This window comes from Vanessa atalanta, chromosome 18 (genome assembly GCF_905147765.1).
Source record: "Vanessa atalanta chromosome 18, ilVanAtal1.2, whole genome shotgun sequence".
Classification (NCBI taxonomy): Eukaryota; Metazoa; Arthropoda; class Insecta; order Lepidoptera; family Nymphalidae; genus Vanessa; species Vanessa atalanta.
The window spans coordinates 3,167,749-3,178,041 of NC_061888.1; the positions used below are offsets into that span (position 1 = coordinate 3,167,749).

The 10,293-nt window shown below is 31.8% G+C and overlaps 1 protein-coding gene across 1 annotated transcript in view; it reads right to left on the bottom strand.

Moving 5' to 3' along the window:
• LOC125070728 (myosin-I heavy chain) overlaps positions 1 to 10,130 on the bottom strand; it is a 79,062-nt gene extending 68,932 nt beyond the window's left edge. The window contains exon 1 of the mRNA XM_047680669.1: positions 9,882 to 10,130. The gene's annotated coding sequence lies outside the window, so the exon portion shown is untranslated. The remainder of the gene's footprint in view (positions 1 to 9,881) is intronic.
• Positions 10,131 to 10,293: the final 163 nt, after the last annotated feature.

Here is a 10,293-nt window from a genome sequence, read left to right on the forward strand (position 1 = left end):
ATACAGCCGACATGGTCCACGTGAATCTTAACCGAATATTAGATTCAAAGTTACTGAATGTGCTGAAATTCTGCCGCACGTGTATCCACCAAGTCGCATTTATCAAGAGCATTGGGGGAATAAGCTTCAAAATATTCTCAGAAGGTGGTGCTTTTGCTGAGCAGTGAGAAAAAAATTTAAACCTCATTTCCCAAAAGTACAATATTGTCGATTTAGCTTTTATTCCTCTCCACTGGCGCAATACGTATCTATTATCATTATGATTTAAACAAAAAAGCACAAAGGAATTCATTTGGAATATTCCATTTAATGTTAGTCGTCCCACACATACGTATATGTAAGCATTTCAAATGATTACGTTATGAAGTGCGACGGTTTTTTGTAGTAGGCGCGAGAAAATAATTCACATCCATGCATCCATCAAATTTTAAAGCTATGGCTTTTAGCTTACTGTCGAACCTGCTTCTGGGACGAATTATCAATTTGCTGGAAGGAATATGTCAATGAATTCTCAGAGACAGGCTTTTGTTAGAACGCATCAATATTGAGGAAGCGTTTTTCTCAGCATACGAGTAAACTGCCATAATAACAAAAATATTTCAATATTTTTATTTATTTCTTCATGCTTTAATTTAAATAACAAAATTCAATTTAAATAATATTTAATTCCTAATGCAATAGAAGTAATAGCAAATGTTCAATATGACATTTAAATTTTATGATCTTATGCATTGGTATGTTTGTGGATGATCAGCCTTATAATCATTAAAGTTGACGCGGCGACGTCATGATGAGAATAACGGAACAATATATTTTTTGTGTCTCTAACTCATGACGGTAGTACTCGTGTGACAGATACTTATATTCCACCATAAACGATAATCTACTCTTGCTAACATTTCAAAATTCGAATATGAGAATGAGATAGCAGTTGCGAGCCTGCCAGCACTATTGTAGTAAAATTACATAACATTTTTTTTTTTTTTAATTTAAATACAAGCTTTTATGTAAACAGACGAGTTTTTGCATATTTGTACTTATAGTATCAATGCTGATGAGGGTGGCGTGGTACCGTTTAAGGAGAAGTTATAAGGTTCTAATTCTAAGATTACTAGTACGTTATTTTTTTGATTCTTTACAACAAAGCTTAATTCTTCCCGTGTGAAGCCGGAACGGTTCCCAACCTACATAATTAAATACGATATTTAGTTCAGCATTTATCGCAACTAATTTTACCCTGTATGATATATTGTTTAAAAGTTCTAAGTTGCATGATTTCAAGTAATTAATTTCGAAGTATACAGCTCGGCCATCCTTGTACATGGTTCGAGCGCCTGATAGCGCGACCCGGGTGATAACGGCCGATGGATGTTTCTCGTCCGGTTAGTATTAACTGGCAGTTTATACATTTGGCAATTCGAGTGGAAATTTTATAAGAAATTTTCAATATACAATTCACTACTGAATTCATAAGCTGCTGTAGACACAGTCATTTTCTTACTTATGAAACAATTTTGAAATAATCTGCCTATTTATAAATGAAGACAATTTTCTTTTACTTTGTCTATCTAAAAAAATTACTAACCAAATATACATAAGACCAGAAGGTCTATTAGGCGCGTATCGGAGAAGGTTTTGGTGTATAATATTCAAGTTCTTGTTAAAAAATAAAGACTATACATTAGTACCAACTACCAACACTAACACACTTTCTGCCTCACAGACTAATGTACCTTCGTCGCAAAATAGCAAGACTATAATGATACGAGTTTCCAATGTCATATGATTGATGTCATTCCGCCATTAGGGCTTATCGATGTGCGTGAAGAGTTATGTTCTTCGATTCATGATGGCCATTAGACACACATTATTGATATAGACAATTTATTCATTGGAAATGCTGTTATGGAAATGATTTGCGATAATGAATGAGATAAATGTCTCGTTAAAAATGCCACCTGCGTGTTGTACAGTACAGTTACTTTTTCTTTATAGGGTAACAAATTCATGAAAGTACCTCTAGGTGGATTGGGTAATATATACCTTATATATTTGTGTTACGTCACAGGCTGTAAAATGTCCCACTGTGGAGTAAGAGTTCATTGCCCTGAGAAGTAGTTTTTATTATTTTTAAAAATAGTTAATTTTAGGTTCAATTTAGAAGAATGGAACGAATAATAATTATAATCAGCTGATAGACTGAGGAATCGAAGTTAAAACAAAACCTGATGATGTAGAAATAAAATCTTCCTTACTAAGATTCTTATCAGAGGTAACTTACTTTCTACGTTACGAAAAATAATATGAAGGCTTTTTTTCTTAAATCTAACCAACTAATCTAACTGTGGTGAAATTGATAAAATGTTTATTTATTATTTATTGATAAATTGATATAAATATTAAATTTCAAACTCTGGTATTTAATAAAATGCTTTTACCTTGATAATAAGATAAAATTAGGGAGGTATCAGCTGGTAAAAGTTAGGCAAATAAAAATTTTGTTTTTTTTTTTATTAATCGACCTAATTGATTTAATTAATTAACTAATGAACGAGTTTTAAAAGTAAAAGGTTTGAAATTAGTTTCCCTACAATTCAGATAACATTAAAAACATACCGTATAATACATTCATTTCGGAGACCATTAGGAAACAGCTGCAAAGATATTTACATATAATTACATCTAAATTGAACAGGATTTTTTTTAAATGTTTAGGCGTAATGTCAAATTTTTAGCTTGGCAGATGTTTTATTAAAAACATTCGAAAAGGGATATTTGTGTTGCGAATTCCGGAAGTAAGGGAAGAATATATTTGATCTATAATAATATTATAAATGCGAAAGTAACTCTGTTATGCTTTCACAACCAAATTACTGAACTGATTTTGATGAAATTTGACATGAAACAAGCCCCCAAGAAGGAAATATTCTATTTTTTTATACCTAAGATCTGATGACCAACTCTTAAACCGCTAAAGAAGCCGCGAGCGACAACTTGTTTACAATAGTTTTGGAATTATAAAATTTTAGACAAAATTAAATACGAGTGAGGCTGAAGTAGTTAAACCAATAACACGTTTAGTTCGATAAGACAATACAGAAATATAATATGCAATGTTTGAGATTATTGATGTCCTGATCGATTTGGGTCGCATCAGCCACTTTCGCAGAGAGTAGCCAGCTGTGAGAGAGACATTACAGTACTCTGGTGCGTGCGGAAACACAGGTGCCTTCTCTATACCTATCTGTCACGACCGGAGACAGTTCAGGCGTTCGCCGTTTTGTGTTGAGACATAGTGCCGATTTAAAAACTAGGCAATGTAATAGCTTATCATCAAGATTATCGTGACGATCAGTTTAAAAATAAATTAAAATAAATAGTGGAGTTTAGTAATAAAAACATGTAATATGTTAAGTATTGCAGACAATAAACTATATACACGCCTTTATTTAAGTTAGTTGAATCAAATATTTTTGATATGCAGATGTTCAATGTGTTCCACGGTTTGCACCAAAACTGCAAATTTGCATACGCAAAAAATATGTTCATGTGGTAATCGGAGCAAGATTCGTATATTTTTACCACAGCAGGTAGTCATCATCAAAAGGTCGCTTCGTTGCAAATTGCAAATCGATGTATGCGTGCATTCGTGCAAAAAATACAAAATCTGTCACATCTGCCGATCGATATGTAGTCGTGGCGTGCATTCTACGTTACCAACCAAAAAAGACGAGAATCTGCTACGATGTAATTAATCGATTAATTGTGGAGATAAAAATGTATTATTCACTTATTATTTATTAAGCTTTAATTGAAAATGCTTATCAATAATCAACGCTAAGGTTCCAAGCAAGATGCGTTCTGGAACTACTCGGTACGTTTTTAATATTATTAAAAGCATTGACTGTTGTTAAATTAAATTTAGTACAAGTTGTTTTTTAACTAAATCAGGTAGACTAGTTGTTTATCTGTGAAGAGTGAGATATCAGACAAGGTGCATTACATTACAAAAAACTTAAAAAAAAAAATGAGGCGCGTGCACACCTGCAGGTTAAAACGGTCGAAACATCTGTTCCATTTATTAGTTTTCGATAAAAATAAACTGGTTATGTTTCTGACACTTTTGCATATTGTGATAATAGCCTTTTACTATAGGAACTATTTTTAGGTGAAATATATTAAATAAAACTTACACTTTTATAACTGTACATAAAATTGTATGATGGTATAAATAGAGGTTTTTTATCTAGAAAATATTAGAGACTATTTCTATAAAGATAAATTGGAAATAAGGTCGCAATAACAAGGTACAATAAAACAATGTAAAACACGAAACAAAATATATTTATATACCACATCAGCGGCATGGACCTGCTCCTTAACTATAGTATCCAGTTTATCCTTTGAAACCTAATTGGACACCAGATACACTGTTCGTTATATATACTACGAAAGTGATACTTGATGTAATTACTAGGAATGCAAGATTTTAACTTGATATCATTGAATATGAAAGATTCGTAATGCAGGTGACTCATAGCATAGTGTAGAGATTTTATCTGAAGATTACAGGTTCGAAGCCTGAACTAAATTTGTATTTAAAATCTCTCAGGTGTTAGTTACCATCGTGAGGAAATCTCTACAAGGCTTGTAAGTAATTCTGATACATGCATCTAGCAATATAAACAAACTGCTTGGTGAATTAAGCTTGTTTTCCTTCTATTTCTAAACTGGAGCAAGCTAGGTGAAAAGTAAAGCTCACTAGTGGTTTGTTTCTCTCATTGTCCGATGGTACGGCAACCGATGCGATCATATAGAATTTTGGCGCAGGACCAACGGCTTTATGCTGCAATACATTACATTTGTATGTACTGGTAACTTATAAACTGCCAGCTACCGAAATTTTGTTTTCCCCTACTGGATGTGAACTCAAGATCTAGAAATCTTGAGCAACATAAGCTAAGCATAAGGCCACCAAGAAAATCAAGTGATAAAATTTCGATAAATAGATGTTATGTTTAATTAACATCATCTAGTAAAGTCAGTTTTCTTTTAGGATTGCGGTTTTATACTTGAAGCGAATACCAGGTCGAGATCGTGCTCAAACCTCATCCTTTTTATGGTCATGAAAATGCGTCCCACCGTACACCACCGCTATTTACGGCGGATGTTCATTAGCCCTTAGTTGTGGCGCAAACAGCAGGCATTGTACACCAGAGTAATGACTCCAGCCGCTATTACGAACGATGTACCTTACCTGCCTCATTTAGCATATTAGTTTTCATCTACTTTTTAAATATAATTTTTCAAATAAGCTCATAAATCTTTAATATATTTTAATAATACGGAAAAATCTTTTTTGAATATAACTCTGATGAAAAGTATTATTTATGTGACCTGAGATTCATCACTATACTGATGATTATTGAAAAGTGAAAAGTTGTTTAAAGTGTGATTAACTAATTTGGCTTGAACGGAACGCTTATTGTTCGCTTATTGCTTCATAACTCATAACTACCATTGGGTGGTCATTGGCCATTTAGATAAAAGCCAAATTAGTTAATTTGACCACTATAAGCCTTTCCACTGAAAATAAAGATTATTTTTATTAAAAGAAGGTAATCAAGTCAGAGAAAAATAATAAAGTTTTAATCTATTTATTACGATATTTCATTTGAAATAGTTTCGCTGCTTTCATTACGTTAATTAAAAAAATAGTGTATCGTTAAAATATATCAATGCAAGCCTTTGGTAGTTCACCTCAACTACCAAAGGTAGTAAGCTACTTGGCTTACTTACTTAGTATAATTTATTTCTATTATGAATAAGATCCACTTCATATTCATATCAAATCCACCACTACATAGAAGTCAATGTTGTTGTGGAAATAAGATAGGAAGTAGGCACTATTACTTATTATATTATTTATTCATATAACTAACTACTAAACTAGCAATTCATTTTTGAACTTAAAAAAAAACTTTGCTCTTGTTAAAATTAACAATGACAAGTCATGATAATGGTGTCTCAATATTCTTATCAAGCATTTACTTAGTTATTTTAAAGGCAATATTTGCACCTGTTTATACATTGTAAATATAATAGCGATTAAATTACTAGTTGGTAGAGCTTTGTATAAGCTCTTCTCGGTAGGTACCATCCTCTGATCAGATATTCCATCGCCAAGCAGAACTACTTAGTATTGATATGTTGATGTGTGAATGAGCCATGGAACTGCAGGAAATTCTTAGCTAGCTAAGTTGGTATTGGTGTGATGTAAGCTTAGCCTAGTCACAGACACATCCTATAAAAAATACTTTGAGAAACTTCGATGTTGGCATTATGTTTTTATTTCATTTGCTAGGCAACGCAATCAAAAAAATGGACATGTGTTTTAAAAAAAAAAAACAAAATAAATTTATGTATTCTATAACACTATGATAGGTATTCAAAATTAATATTCTTCTGACCTACTTCGGTCAAAACGAATATTATCAAGAGAGATTAATCAAATATGCAGGAGGTATAATTATAGTGGACAAGTATGTGCGTAGGCACAGGTGCACTCTCTTTTTTTACAATGGGACGGCAATCCAACTCGAATTTCGAGGCACGAGAACGTAAACAGTGTCTGTCACCTTTCAATTTTCAAATTTTTTGGTTGGTAGTCCAGACTTATTATTGCGTTTGTTGAACACAGGACCTCTTCTTCAGGAATTGCAATCTTAAAAACTATTCCCTATACCAACGAAGCAGTCAACGAGAGATTAGTATATTTTAGTCTTTCATTATAACTAAACTGTAAGGTTTATTACCTCTTTGATTTGAGTATACAGCTTACCAACATATACGAAAAAAATAATAACTTACAGCCACTCGGCTCCCATTACAAATTACTTTGTAAAGTAGTTAACGTACAATGTTTTATGAAATGTGACATTTTATTAGTCAAAGGACGTGTTGTCGTTAACAAGGTCAGGGTTAAGTCCATTCATACGCGGATACCAAGATTCGCGTCACCGCAGAATCAGCACTCAAACGATATATTGCTCAAGTTTTTTTCTCGGAATTCGTCGTACGACTCTCCGAATAACTTTACGCTCGTAATAAATATGAGTTTGCGTTGTAATATTTCTAGTTAGCAATCGGTTTTGGTATCGCTACTTAGTTTGAATAGTTTTTTTTATTAATTTCCTAGAAGTTTTTGTGTTTTTTTGATACAATGTTTCTTATATATAATTGTATGAATTGTACAGAGTAATCGCTATATAATGCCAGCATTCATACAAATTCCATCCTACCATTGTTACGATTAGATAATATGCAAACTGTAATTTTTTTTCGTGAATATTTGGTAAACCTACACAAATTTTCCGCCCATTGAACAATACATATATTTTTAATATCTTATTCATAGTCAAGCAACCGTAACAGACGTTTAGTACTGAGTTACGTTTAGCTAAATAAGAGTATGGTTTTAAAATTAGTACCGGTTTTTTGACGTCATTCAAAAATTATGTCGTGTACGGTCTTTGAAATGTTTTGAATATAAATCAAATTTAATTACTCTCTGCTTGTTAGAACTGTCTGATTTTTTGTGTTTTTTTTTTTATGTGTTTGGTATTTTTGAGTTTGTATAGTGTTATTAATGACAATAATATTTTTAATACAGAAAATACAGACAGTGACGGGTATCATTTTTTAAATGAAACTCTAACTGTAATGATATACGTAAAAATAATAAATAAATATTTTAGGAAGAATAATGATATGATTAATATCGTTTTAATTTCTTTGTTCATCTGTCTATTTTCTAACTAAATTTCTTTGATAATTAAATAATAAATGTTGAGTCACCTTCTTAAGTATTACAAAAGTCTCCGAAATTAATATATAAAATACATAATGATTAATCGTTGACAAAATTTCACGGTTGATTCAAAAGCATATATAAACTGTATATTACGAAGGGCGGTACACACAAGAGGGTTTTAGAATTTGACAATGAAACCTTATACAGCTTTAAAAAATAACGAAATCATGGGTATTAATCTCTCACAGATTACTTCATAAGATAAGCGAGGGATTCCTCAAATCAAGTGTCAGACGTGAGTCATTACAACTTATCGTTCCAACCTTGTTCTTACATTCCGTGACTCACGCGCATTTCATTTTTCTTCCCGCTTTTTGTTAAATAATCATTCATTCAAGTGAAAGGGACAATAGTATTTGTATAAATGTGAGTCATTTTATTATTATTTACGGTTATTTCATACCGTAATGAGCGATTTGTAGAACAGAACAGATTAAGTAGCTATTCTTGTTATTGTTATTATAATGTTTTTTGATAAGATTGTTGTTTAGTTTGTAACTACATTTTTTTTGGAAGGGTTTACACACGAATAGCAATACTTTAGTTTTTTCTAGCTTGTTTATAGCAATTATTTAGAATTAAAACATATCGTTAATAGATAAAAGAGTTTTAAAAGGACGCAAAAATGTTTTAATATTCTAGTCTATTTAAAAAGCATCTGCACTTGGTAGTTAACAATAGCTTACAATATGCATTGATGCAGTATCGTGTGACGTCAACCGTGATTGCATCGATTAAAACAAAAATTCCCTCCCTATTCATCGTATACCTATACGATATGCAATTATAGTCCTTATTTTAAAACAATATATTCAGAGCGTATTAAAATGTACTGGAATGGATGTTTTTGTCAAAACAGAAAAATATTTTTTAAGACATTCGACGAGATCTACATTCGAATTTTGAAAATACGCTTGTATTACGTCCCGAATCAAATAAATTTCTTTTTTGTTGTTATATTCGGCTAAGCGAAGAAAAATATACGACATACAAATTTGAATCTTATTTATATTTTTTTATATAATGTAATTGAAATTGATCTCGAAAATCAACATATGACACTTTCTGACGTTTATCGATCGAGATCATGGAATTTGTTCGTACAGAATAATTCTGCAGACCGTATGTTTTCTATAAGAATCCAAACCCTTAGGCGTATTCGAACACGCGAATTCGGTGTACGGCTTAACATTTTTACTAGGTATATCCAAGACACGTTCAAAATTGCAAGGCGTACACATTTCAGCTCTCGAAAGTCGTAACGCAAACTTGCATTAAAGGGGAATCAATACACATACATCGGGTCATTGTGATACAATCTTACTATGTACCTAGCTATTATTTGTGTTTTGCTACTTTAATTGCAACTATTGTGAGATTTAGAAGTTAATTTAATACTTGCATCATTCAAATATAGTGTAAACGTTGTCGTCAGATTCTCTAGAACTGTATTGAATTTTGAATCTTCAATATAGATTTAGCGTGAAATGAAAAATAAATAAGGTTTAATATGTAATTAATTGTGGCATCTCGTCTTCATCAGAAGTTACTGTCGTGTACATTCAAAACGCTAATGGATCCATGTAAAGATATTGTTTACGTTAAACAAGGATTTTATATAAAATAAATACAAGTGTGCAATATTAGATATTAACCTTACGAGATATTTGATTTAAATAATAAATGTGTTCAATAAATAGGGAATAAGTAATCGGATATCCTTTTTAATACAGAAATACACCATTAGAGTTACACCCGTTAACAGGCAAAGCCCCGAAAATATGGCTTCACACTAATAAAAATTGCCCGGTCTACGAGACTGCGCCCGCTGCTCAACCCTCGCAAGTAGCAATAATGTTTTCACCAGTGACGACCCGGGAAGGGCGGCTAGTACAGGGGCGAAGGAACACTGGGATGTTATTTATTTGCTTATACTTCTAATTAATTTATCAAAGATGTATTTATAACTCGTATTCAAATATTTAATAAACATCTCATTCATACTTACCCTCATTAACGAAGAAATCAACAATGATAATTTTATTATTGTATTGATCACATGTGAGTACAAATAAAATAAAAATTCTAACTTAACAAAGCACTTTTGTAAACTTTTATGTATCAAAACTAAAGAATTATTAAACACTAATACTATTCACAAAATATCAAACAACACAAATCATTAATTAGTTCATAACAACTCTATTATTATTATTTTTAAATGTCACAAACGCAATCCACTCACCACCAACTGTGCCGAAGGACTGATTGATTGACCGAACGAAACGAAATTCGTTGGTTGCGTATTGAGTGAGTACTGAATGATGAGTGACTGATATTTTTGACAATTAATTAACACTGCCATCTGTGTGACAGTTTAATAAGCAATGAAATTTTTGTCTTTAATAAAATACCAAAAA